The sequence below is a fragment of the Gymnogyps californianus genome, chromosome 13, assembly GCF_018139145.2.
Source record: "Gymnogyps californianus isolate 813 chromosome 13, ASM1813914v2, whole genome shotgun sequence".
NCBI lineage: Eukaryota > Metazoa > Chordata > Aves > Accipitriformes > Cathartidae > Gymnogyps > Gymnogyps californianus.
The window spans coordinates 23,350,381-23,362,491 of record NC_059483.1 but is presented as its reverse complement, the minus strand read 5'-3'; the positions used below and the strand labels follow the sequence as shown (position 1 = coordinate 23,362,491).

Here is a 12,111-nt window from a genome sequence, read left to right as displayed (position 1 = left end):
CAACCACAGTTTTTCAGAATTTGGGAAGATGTCACAACGCAACAGAAAACAATGCCTACTTGGCCAAAGTCAGGCCATTCAACAGCATGCCTTTTATTGCAGTGTGCAGTTGAGAAACATAAGAAATGTACAGCTCACATAGGAAAAGCTTTTAGCAGATGTTGCTGCTTTGAAATACCAGAGAGTCCATATTCTAACACATTTCAAACGAGAGAAAAATTGCACAATTTATAGACTAACCCAATCCAAACAAATCAATTACAATGTATGTCTACTCTGAAGCCAGTGGAGAAAAGCTCATACTGTTCTGGAGATTTCTGATCACCAGGACTTGTGAAGATTTGCCGTGACCTGCATGGTTGAACTCTTAACAGTGGCAAGCTAAAGAGAAGATTCCTGTGGTGCTGGATGAATGCAGCGTGAGAATTACCTACTTGGACAGTTTAGGAGGAAAACGGCATCGCCCTTTCTTTATCATCAGCCAGTTTTTCTGCAGGTATTTGGTCAAATTCAGTACTCTGCTATACCCATTCAGTGCCCTTGGAAGAAATAAAGTTGTACATGTGAAGCAGAGTAAAGCATAATTCTTCGAGCAAGGAGCAAGTGTGCCCGACAGTGACTTGCTGTTAGTTTAACATGCTGACAAACCAAGAGCACTTACAAGCAGCATTTGATACGGTATTCTTTCAGATTCTGACATTTTACTGCAAGTGTCTGAGAAATGTACCCATATCTAAGATCAAAGGGCTCTTCAAGACAAATGGCAGGAAAATGACCTTTATCTTGGAACCTGACTTGAAACTATTCCTTGTTCTCAAACTTTTCCACCATCAATAAGTACACAATGGAAAGCATGGCTCTCAGAAATCAGCACTCTGAGATACCAGAAAATGTCACCTCATTGATGAGCTTTCGGACTGCAAAGGCTACTGAGACAAATCCTCTGCCAAAGCAAGCTCTTCCTTTACTCCATAGCCATAGAAAGAGGTACAACATGCCCTCTTCCAGGGCTTGTTACCTTCATTTTCGTCACACGTAAAGTTCCCAAGAAACCCCAGCTGAGCTTGTCAGACGCATTTTAGTTTGGGCTGATTTCTGATTATGCAGTAGTGGCTCAAATCTGACATCCATACAGATGTGCAGTGAGCAGGCGGAGTTGCATTTTTCCCCAGTCACCTCTGTTGGCATCTCCCATTTCCTCCTGGCCATCCCAGTTCGTCTAACAGGATCTTCTGTACCTGAACATTTTGAGAGTGAGGAAGTTGAGGATGCAATTGAAACAACGAGTTTCTTTTTATTGTTTTCTGTTTTGGAAGTGTTCAGTATTGACCTTGAAAGTTTTCAAAAAACAGTTGACGCTCTAGCTCTTTTCATGGTGGATGAGCTGACTAATGCAGACTGTTAAAATCTACTTCAGATTCGCTGCAGCAAATTGCATGCAGGTTGTAAACAAAACAAATATCCAAGATAAGAATGACCGCCAACATGCTGTATCATGTGAAGCTACCCTCCGAGTAACGCTTTGCATTGCGATTCTGAAACATGCTCTTAATTTAGAAAGGATAACAGTATTGAAATGTCATTTCAGCAGAACATTACAAATATTTAAGGTTGCCAACTAGGACCCAGAGCCCATGGGGTCTTTCTGTGTGGGCTCTTTTTATGTGGGTTTTTGCACCCACATACAGCTCTGCTAACGTCAGCAGGGTTCTCTGTGGGTGCAGAGATCTGTCAGCACTGCACCCAGCCTTTCTGGATATAGCAGCAGGTAGGATGCAGGAGAGCAGCCAGTGTGAAAGCCAGGACGGCTACAGGTTGCAAGAAGCGAGTAAGCAAGGGGAAGTCTGGCAGCCGGACTGCGAGCAGGGCTGAAATGCCCTGTGAAGCTGTGCACGCTCTACATTGCTCTTGTAAAAAGCCACTCCAGTTTTCAAAGCCTGGAGTCCTCTTGCAGTTTTGTCCCCTATTGGTGCATGGAACAAATTTATGTCACAAGACAGTAATTTGTCTGGAGAGGACTTACTGACAGGGCAAATAGATGGCATCGCCCAGAGCTATTCAGAGCAAAGGAGGAATTAAGGATTAGGGCATCTCCCAAAGGACACCGACTGAGCAACTGGCAGGCAGTAAAACCAGGAGAGGGACTGACAGCAAAGGAAACAGAAGGCAGCAAAGGGCTCCTGTCTGGTAACACTGGACCATTGCTTCTCCAGGTCCAGTTAGGATCTGAGCACGGGGCAGGGGCGCAGGGTGCTCCCAGGGCAGCGGGACTGCCGCAGCTCTGTGCCCTGAGCAGCAGCCCCCGACAGCCGCACAGCGAGGAGGAAGGGCAGCAGCCACCTGCCAGGGAAGGAGAAGGGATGAAATTGGAGAGGCTGCAGGGGCATGCAGCCAGCCCCAGGAAGGGTGGCAGGGATAACTTTAAGCTCTCCCTTAAGTTTGTGTAGGCTTTTTTTTTAATCCCTTGCCCTTTCAGGGCAAGTGAGGACTTGCCAGGCTTTTAACCTGAAGTAAATTGTATCTTCTGTCATTCCTTTACTTAGATATGTAGTTTACATACCTCCCAACTGCTGAATTTTACCTGCTCAACTTCTACTGCCAGGAGCTTTTCCCTTTGTGGAAATATGTGTGCTGTGCCACACCACAGCAGTGTGGTGGCTCATATTTGCGTGGCCACTTTAAAATTAATAGTTCTTGCATTTGCTTCCAAGATGAGCATGTGTCCATCTCTTGCTGTGTATCCTGTAGCTATCGGAAGGAGTTGCTGCTGCTGGAGTCAGTGTCTTTGCCCATGTGCACGCTGCCGCGCCACAGAACTCCCCAAAAATGGCGTATGTGTGTTCACCACAACACAGACAGCCCTGCAAGCATGTTCTTGTGCGCTCATATTTCTGCTCTTGTAAAATCTGGGGTTCACTCCCACGTCCACAACATTAGTTCTGTGTGCTTTTCACATGTACCAGCCTATGCGGGATCCCCTTCCTTCCTTTCCAAACTATAAATTAATTTTGTAAAGGCTTCATTCTGGGCCTGAATATTCCCATCTAGATTCCAATCGCAAGCTCATCATCCCCATAACATACTCCATTACCAACCCAAAATGGGAAGGCTGTGTCTTCATCCCTGAAGCTAGGTATGATTTCCATCTGATATTTTTGCGTTTCACTGCATGGGAAGTACCATTTCCGAAGTTTCTGCTTTGCTGTCTGGAGTTGCCCACTGCCTTTGCCCACTCCCTGAGTTACCAGAAAATTGCCAGAAACATACGGCCCTTCAAAACTGCTAGAATCATAGATAAGACTACCTTTATCTCATCTCTAGTGCTCACAAATGCAGAGGGAAACACTGTTTAAGCCTTCCACAGTTCTCTACTCTCCAGCAGGGTCTCAAATCTCAGCAGCACTTTACATCACCTTGTTAACCGAGGCTGTCGCTTTGTCTCATCTGCTCCAGATACTGGGCGTTGCTCAGTCCTCACATACGACTCGCACACAGGAGTCTGTTCTAACCAGCACCTGAATTTTTGTGAGGAGCCTGGTGTAACCCCAGCCATGATGACACACGAGACTAAGGCAGAGACCGCCACTGCTGATGAGAGGTTTCTGGCTCAGCCTGCGCCGGCAGAGACCTGCTGCCAATGAGTGCAAGTCATTGGCAATAACCTATGCGTTTGGGAGGTACAGCATGGTCCCCTTTGACAAAGAAGTGTGTAAACCCTTATAATTACTTGACACAGATCATTGTTTTCCTCTTGTGGATGGCTCAAATAAAAATGTATGCATTGAGGCCAAGAACGCAGAGTCCAAGCCCTAGTAACATCCTGCATTCGTAATAAACACCTACTATACAAATAAACCACCCAAATGGCTGTTTCCCCAGACGACACAAAGTTACCCCGTACGCAAGTTGCTGTGTGATGCTGCCTGCTAGCCCGAAGGAGCATGATGGGCAATTCCTTGCCATAATAACTTTCAGTAGCTATTAAAGCCATTATCATTAAAGCATCCAAGATGCCCTAGTCTGGGTGTGGAGCCAGCCAGGAGCCTGGCAGAGCTGTGCTACACTGCCTGGCTCTGCCCTTCAGTAACACACCAATGCGGGGATGGACGTGGCACAGGCTGCTGGTTTTACCACTAAATCTGTCTCTTGATCCCACCAGGCAGTGGTGGCCACCACCAGAATACTAACTTTCAATTTTTTTTCTCCCAAAGCTATTCTGTAGTAAAAGCATCAGCCTCAGACTTTCAGCACCTTTTCCACAGAAAACTAGTCTTATGTTAAGATAAACCAGCTAGGTTAGAAACTAACCTACTGTTATTTAGTATGCAACTGTCATTGCTGATTTCCTTGCTTGTTTTAAAATGCAAATGATCCACAGAAACAAGTAAAATTGTGTTTTGACTGCTGTGGGGAAATGAGTGACTGTCACCAAGTGCTGGCAGACCAAATCTCTCCTCCAGCCAGGAACAAGGCCTCATCTTAGAGGCTTCCCAAATTGGATAAGGTGTGGAACTAATAAAAACTTGAATCAGCCTAGAGACCTGATGATTAAATCTTGGAAAGCTGAAGGCCATGTGAGCTGGTTAGTACTGACTTCCACCGTGATGGATCTCTAACAACACGTGAAAGTTATCATCTAGTGAGGCAAAACATCCCTGTTGTTGGGCAGCGCAGACACACAGCTAGCCAAGTTCTTAGCAAAACCATCTCATGAGCCCCACAGGGACTATTTGGAGATGTCATCCTGCACAAATATACCTAGTTCACACAAAATCATCTCAGTTCAAAGTTAAAAAGTAGTCCCAATGTTACCTGCTCTGGAAAATCCAAGTGAGATGTTTCCTTTGCTTTTTTTCCACCATAGCTGAAACTGCAGCTTTGGAGCTGGATCCGTGCAATAGGCATCCACATACAGCACATACTTCTTTGCTGAATTTATGGATGCTGCTGTGTAGGAAAGTAACAAGGCTGTAATACTATGTGGCCCTGGTTAATTCTTACTCAAAGGCCAACTCATGATTGCCTTGGACATGGTTCTCCTGTTACTACTGAAGGGAATAGATGACCCTATAAAACAGACAGCAGCAACGCCCCTTTCACAGCTGTCTCCAGTTTCTCTCCTGAAATTTGGCTGGGTGTTTTCTGCAAGATTCAGAACACAGATGTAAACTGTTTAGGGATATCCCTGTTTCTCCTTAACAATGCCGGAGAGAATGAAAAATGTGGCCTGTTAGTTTTATAACCATCAGAAAGAAAAAATAAATAAATAGAAAAAAACCCCTCTGCAGTGAGGGTCTGACCTGCAGCAGCCTGGTCTGTTTTCTCAACACGTTACAGTTTCTGGGGAAGTGTTGCTCTGAAGAAGTTTTCAGGCAGCGGTGGGCAGATCCCCAGCTGCCCACAGATGCCACTCTGGTGGTCTCCAGTGTAAGCCATGCACCTTTGCAGGGAAGAAAAAGGGTCACAGAGGAAATTTTTTTGGTTGGTTGGTTGGTTTGGGGTTTTGTTGTTGTTGTTGTTAAAATGAGATCTGTAAACTGAAACTTGGGATTACCAAAGCACTGTGGTAGCTGCTCACCAGAAAGGCCCCACTTACCTGTGCTACCTGCTCACCTCCAGGCCTTTCTGAAATAGTTACCGCTGGCCCATGCTTTGCCCTTGCACAGGGGAGGGGGAGAGGGAAAAACTGGAGTTCACCCCTGGAGCCTGTGCAAACCCCTGCCACCGAAGAAGGAAGGGGGATCTCATTTTCCCCCCGATTTTAACACGAGCCAGGCGTCAGGAGGAGGAGAGGTGACTCTGCGTGGCTGCCAAAGGCCCCATTCGCACGGTAGGCAGGTGAGCCCTTGGAGACACAGGGCTCCTCTTGCAGGAGTGCCTCTCCTTCTCCAGCACCTCTGCATGTGGCCAAACGGGAACTGGATTCCTTGTTGCTGTCCCACTTGCACAAGTGGCAAACCTGCGGAAGCAGGGGTGCCCACAGAGACGTGCCTTAGTTCAGGGTAAGAGAGCGGGGAACTAATTAACGAAGGGAAAATGCAGGAGTACAGCTTACAGCCACCTGAGGAGGAGTGTCTGCCAGAAGCCGGTGAGCCTCTGACCACGGGAGAGAATTTCAGACCGGGGGAAAAGGGACGAGCAGGGGGACAGTCTCCCAAGATGAATGAGTTGCACTTACAACTCCTGCAGTATAAAATAACAGCAACAGAAGTGGGGAGAGCATACCCCTGCTGCGGGGCGAGGGGCCAGGGGAGCCGCAGCAGTCCTTCCCGCCTCCTGGCACTCACCGTTGCTCTCTGCTTTTGAAACACCTTTGGAGCAGCGCAGTGGCTTTCGCTTCTTATGGTTTCCACACAAAAAACCCCTTTTCCTTGTTTCTCCTTGTACTGGGTGTCCGTGGCAAGGCTGGGGGCGCTGCAGGGGCCTCTGTGAGGAGAGGCAGGGGCTGCCCCGTGCCGGACACGGCCGGTTCCAGCCGGTTCCGGCCGCCTCTGCAGCAGCCCCACCTCAGCCCCGCAGGGAGGCTGGTGGCACCTCTGGGGAGAGGTGGTTAAGAAAGGTTAAAATGCCACACGGCCATGAGGAAAAAAGTATGAGAAACAGCCCTGTGACACCCAGGAGAGATGAGGAGGAGGAAGGTGTTTTAGTTTTTTGTTTCTGACCATCTCTATTTTAATCAGCAATAAATTAAATTAATTGTCCCCAAGACTGCAATCCTAACAGCTTCTGTAACAAACAGGAAGCACCAGTCACCTAGAAATAGGAAAAGATAATGACGATTTCCCTCTTAAGCGTTATCTACATAAAGTAGCACAAAACAAGATAGTTGGAAATTATTGCTGTAAGTAGAAAACCTCATGACACTTGTGATGAGAGTAGCTGCAGCTCCTCACGATTTCAGATGAAGCCAACCCAATGGCCAGTACCCCACTAGCCTGCACCACCAGTCATGGGCAGCTCTGGCTTGCCTTTAGTCACACTGCTGTTGAATTTCACCCCAAGGTGATGCATGCAAGGTGTGGTTAATCCCTTATTTGTCTTACAGGGGAGCTGTGATATTTCATCAGTGCTTGGGAACCACTCAGAGATCCTCCGGAGCCAAACCCTGTGGCAGAGAAAGTCACGTTTCCATCCCTGCACCCAGGCATTGCCTCACATGTAGAAGTTTTCCAGCAGAACTTTAACAGTCTCCGCATGAGGTTCAGAAGGGCTAAATTTAAGCTTGCTGTTATTTAAGACATGATTTTTTTTTTTTAATGAGACATATCTGTGCGCAAAGCACTTTGCGGAAAGTATGTGTGGGTTTGAGGAGTGGGAGAGAGCTGTGAATAGATTCAAGTTCTTCAGCAGTTACCAAAAGTCTGCTTGAGATGTAAATTCATCCTTAGCCCTTAGTACTGAGATCTTAAAAATGCATGGAGACTTGAGCTGATATTGTCTTTTTTATTTTGTGTAGACCTTTATCTTCAAATAATAGACCGATGCTTTGGCTTATGCACAGCACTGCTGAAGAAGGAGAGAGAATCAACACAGCATTTAATAAAAAGCATCTTGATATAATAATAGTTTAAAGTTTGTTTTCCAAACAAAACTGTTGTTTGCCCATAGTAATGTAAATTTGCAGTTCTCCTTTATAGTTCACAGATGACAAGAGAAAAAGATTTTAAGATCTCCCCAAAGGAGAGATTTAATTGTAAAACAAAGCACTAAGTATGACATTTAGCTGAGACTGTAAAGGCTACAGTAATTAAAAAAGACTGAAACATATGGTGCACTTCATAAGGGTGGTTAATACGATCTCCCAAACTGAACCTTTCTGGTTACTGAGAAGAAACAGGAAAATACAGCTATTCTCCTCAATCTTGAATCGTAAAAGCAGCTTTCGCTTTAGTCCTGGTGAATCAGGAATGGCACTCCCATTTTAATTCAGTTAATCTGGAGGAGAATGATTTCCTTTCATCTGCTAAGCAAGATATGAGCTACAGTTGTGATCTATTAATGCATTTACAATATGATATGAGGGAAGGAAATTGTCATTAGTGGCTTGTAATAGCCTGTCAGCTGATGCCAGCACATGATAGTGTCACACTTCAGCTGGAGGAGAAGTGTCACGTAATCAGCACTTCTGTTACACTTAGGGCACCCTCTCTAATCGCAAATGCTAGGTTATATTTCAGTGATGTTATAGATGTTATATGGACCACAAGAAAACCTTTGTCAGCAGGGTCTTTGACAGGCTTCTAGCTGGAGGTGTCGCAATGCAGTCAAATCCCATAACAGCGGACCTGGAGATAAAAACAAAACCAAACCAAACCCACAACAACAACAACAACAAACTTGTGTAATCAGATAATACATAGAAGCTAAAAGCCAAATCCTTAGCTGGTGTTCACCAGCATAGCTCTAGTACATCTATACTCACTTTCTCCATTCTGGGCTCAGTTCTCATTATTTCATAGTTTTTAAGCTCTACCTTTCCACTTCAAGGTGCAGAGAAACAGACTATAAACTTTGAGCTGCCGGTTTGAAACTGCGTCTTGTGAAAATCTGTGCTTGGTTAAAACCCGTAAGTGTCTTTTCCAAACATTTACATCTTTTGCTGCTGGGCATCAACTGGGTACACACAGCTTGGACTGGTAAAGTGTCCATTTCTGACAGTATGTCAATACCTGCTGGCTATTTAAGCCTTCCGTCTGAGAGGGCACTATGAATTAAACTAAACGTGATGAATATTCACAGCTTTTTGGCTTTCAGGAAGATAGTCCAAAAGGAAGCCAAGCTGATAAGAACTATTGTGGCAGTGATAAGAGAAGCTCTGGCAATAGTGCATTTTCCAGGACATTTCATGGGCGCTGTAAGGACAGTTTCAACATGTTGACACAGTGCTGCAGCTCAATGATGAGTTACTGCAATGTGTCCTACCCATGGAGAGGGAAATCAGAGAAGGTGGGTAACCAGGAAAAGGGTTTATTTCTTCCTTCTGCTCCCTGAAAGGGAGGTCAGAAAAATAACAGTATTGGCAAAAGGCAAAAATGTGTATATGAAAAGAAAAGCAGGTAAGAAAACACATGGAACTGCCATGGAGCCAAACATTACTTAGTGTCACACGCTTGCCCTTATGACCCAGGCATGCGATATATGCCTGGAATATTACATATATGTCATGATACATAAAGTGTATCACAAGAAGTCTGTCTGATGCGAGGCTCATGCTAGTCCCCAGTCCAATCCCTGGTATCACTGGGGAAGATGGCATCCATTACACAAGCATGCGAATATAGCATTGACCAAGAACCCTCTGCCTCAGCCCAAGCAGCCACCACCACATAGAGCTCCTTCCCTGATCTCCTTTTGAATTGGCCCCAAATTTCACAATTCAGCCATGTTGCTCTTAATCATAAACATCAGCACCCAGGAGTGCATGCTGTAATAACCACACTCAGCATAACTGATCCTCATATCTCAGCAGGAAGGAGGGCTGGTCCGTCCCACACAAATTCAGTTGGTAGCTCCATCGATTCAAAGTGGCACCTTCAAAGGGAAGGAGAGGAATTTTGGCACCTTTTCCCTGGAGGGTAGCCTGAAACTCGTAGCCCTCTGCCAGCAGTATTTATAAGAAATAATTTGCCCAATTAAATGACATCACTGGTGGGGAAAGATGAGCTGATCTGTCAGACCTGCAAAGCAATAAATGTCGGTGACAGCAGCAGCTAGAAGAGCAAGTGCATAGCAACAAGTAGCCCAAACCTTTAGCAAAGGACGGAAAATTCTTCCCTGAGATATACCTTTCCTGAAAAAGTAATATCAAGTTCATAAAAGCTGGCAGTTTGTTTCTCTTCTCTTTTTTTTCTTCTTCTGTATAAGTAACATGGAAACAAAACAGAAGAAAGAAGATAATTTCTCTAGTATTAAAGTGCTTTCTGACTGCAACTATTTCTGGATTCGCAAACCCGACATTTGCAGTTTCATCCCAGGAGAAAACTGTGTTGCTTGCATTTTTAGGAAAAAAATTCTCAGATGAATTTGTGCAGATTTGGATATAAATTACTTTCAGGCTCAGCTTCCATCACGATGGCAAGTCTTGTTTGTGACTCCCCAACTGTCTGCAGTCTCCAGTAACTGTAGCAGCCTGTAGGTATTCTCTCAAGTTGGGTTTGCTTCATTCATTTGAGTATGAGCTGAAAGGCAAAAATATGTTCTCTTCTACCAGATGCCTTATTTAGATGTGATTTACATAAGGGAAAAAAGTGTGAGAAATATCAATATTTGCATTTTAAACATGATTTCAGGATGTCTGTCATGGTTCATTCATCTGCTTTTTGGCTCTTCAATACATTTAGTTCGCTTTTATTTGACTGCACAAGCATATGGGTCTCATTAGCTTAATGGTGCGCTTATTTATTCTTCATCCTTGCTGGCAATTTTTAACTGCAGGGGGGGAGTTAGGTGAACTATGTTTATATTCCAAATTGTCCATATCACAGCTAACCTGATTGGTAACTCATTGATCCTGGCTAAATACCCAAGGAAACTTTAGGTGATGATCATCTTGGTTTTCCTCGTTTCAGGTAAGATGTGGTACCTTTCTGCTAAGCAGAGGCTTTGGAGAGGGAAGGCCGTCAAGGATGGCTGGAAGTGTTTCCTGAAGCTGACTGGGGACTTGTAGCCTCCAGGCATTCATGTTCTGAGCAGGCTGTCTTGGGTCCAGTGCTGCCACATAGAAACCAAGTATGAATATTCTTCCTGCAACCGGACAGTGAGATTACATGTCCTGCTCAAGCAAGCAGGCAAAATGCCGGCGAGGAGAAGCACCCTCCGCAGGTGCTGGATGTCCTCAGCTTAACACAGGCATTATGTGGGCTGGTCACTGTCCCGGGTGACACTAGGGTGCCACAGATGCCTCCCTGGAGCCCAGGGCAACCTCCAGCGCAGAGACAGGGCAGTTAAGTAGGTCCGATGGCCACCTCTAGCTTCGGTTTCAGCTCCGTGACAGTTTTCCTTAGAAATCGGTTACCTAATCCCCTGGGTGAGTTCAACAGGAGCATGCCTTTAACTTAAATAGTGTCAAATCTTTTACCTTTTCTCTTCCCTGAAGGAAAAGAGATGATATAGATATACAAAATCATTAAATGACTAAGCCAACTCCTGGGACACAGAAAAAAACCGTGTGCTTAGATATGTTCAACAGCCTCTGAGCCCCTCAGAGAGAAGGTGGGAAAGGAAGGAGTGCTGCTTGGAAAAGCTACTGAGAAAAACGAAGTAGCTGTCTTTGCTAAGGAAATACTGCAACAGCCATTTAACACTCCAAGCTGAGCTCACATGTCTAGGAAACACATGGGCAATTTACCACTTACCAAGTATTAGTGTTGCATCGAGCCTAGCAGTTCATAACCACAGACCTGCTAGATATTTGCAAAAACACTCCAAGCAGATCTCATTTTTCACTCTAATCCAACTGATAAAAATAATAAAGCAGTTTTGACCTCCCTTGTAAAATGTTTACGTTACTGCTTCCATTGCTATTTGTATTTCTCTTTTTGCCTTTCTGCCACCACAGGCGATGACTGACTGTTGCAGGATCGCAGGCTCCCTTCCAGCAGCAATCCTGCACCGCTTGGTGCCCGCTTTCCCTCGCAGCTGCTTGATGCCTGGCCGTGGATGATGTCACGCTTAGACTTTTCTGTTCTTCATAGCGAGTCCCTGTGGTGGTAACAACTTGAAAGCATTAACACCCACCTGACATGCCAGAGACGAGAAAATTGTTGAAAAATATAGCAATTGAATTTCCTCGCTTATAAAGTGGTGGTGAACAGTCTTCCTCCCCTTCAAACTTCACACAGAAGTCTCTCACTTTATCCTTCTCTTGTTGCATTGATGCTGCAAAAAGTCTACCTTTTACGTTATACACAAGAGCATAATTTCTGTAAAGAACTACTTTGCATAATATAGAAAGAGAAGTAACACATGAGAAGGATTAAATAGAAAATTGTTTTTGTTTCAAGAAATCAGTTCCATGACAAAGAACCATCAGCTTCCAAAAGCAGATATATTGTTTCCTTTCAAATTTCTGCATGCAGCCAGCAGGAATATCTACAATAATTCCACTAAAAT

General features: G+C 44.9%; 1 protein-coding gene across 1 annotated transcript in view; it reads right to left on the bottom strand.

Annotated features, from left to right (window-relative positions):
* FBLN2 (fibulin 2) overlaps positions 1-4,881 on the bottom strand; it is a 117,988-nt gene extending 113,107 nt beyond the window's left edge. Inside the window, exon 1 of the mRNA XM_050904515.1 lies at positions 4,813-4,881. The gene's annotated coding sequence lies outside the window, so the exon portion shown is untranslated. The remainder of the gene's footprint in view (positions 1-4,812) is intronic.
* Positions 4,882-12,111: the final 7,230 nt, after the last annotated feature.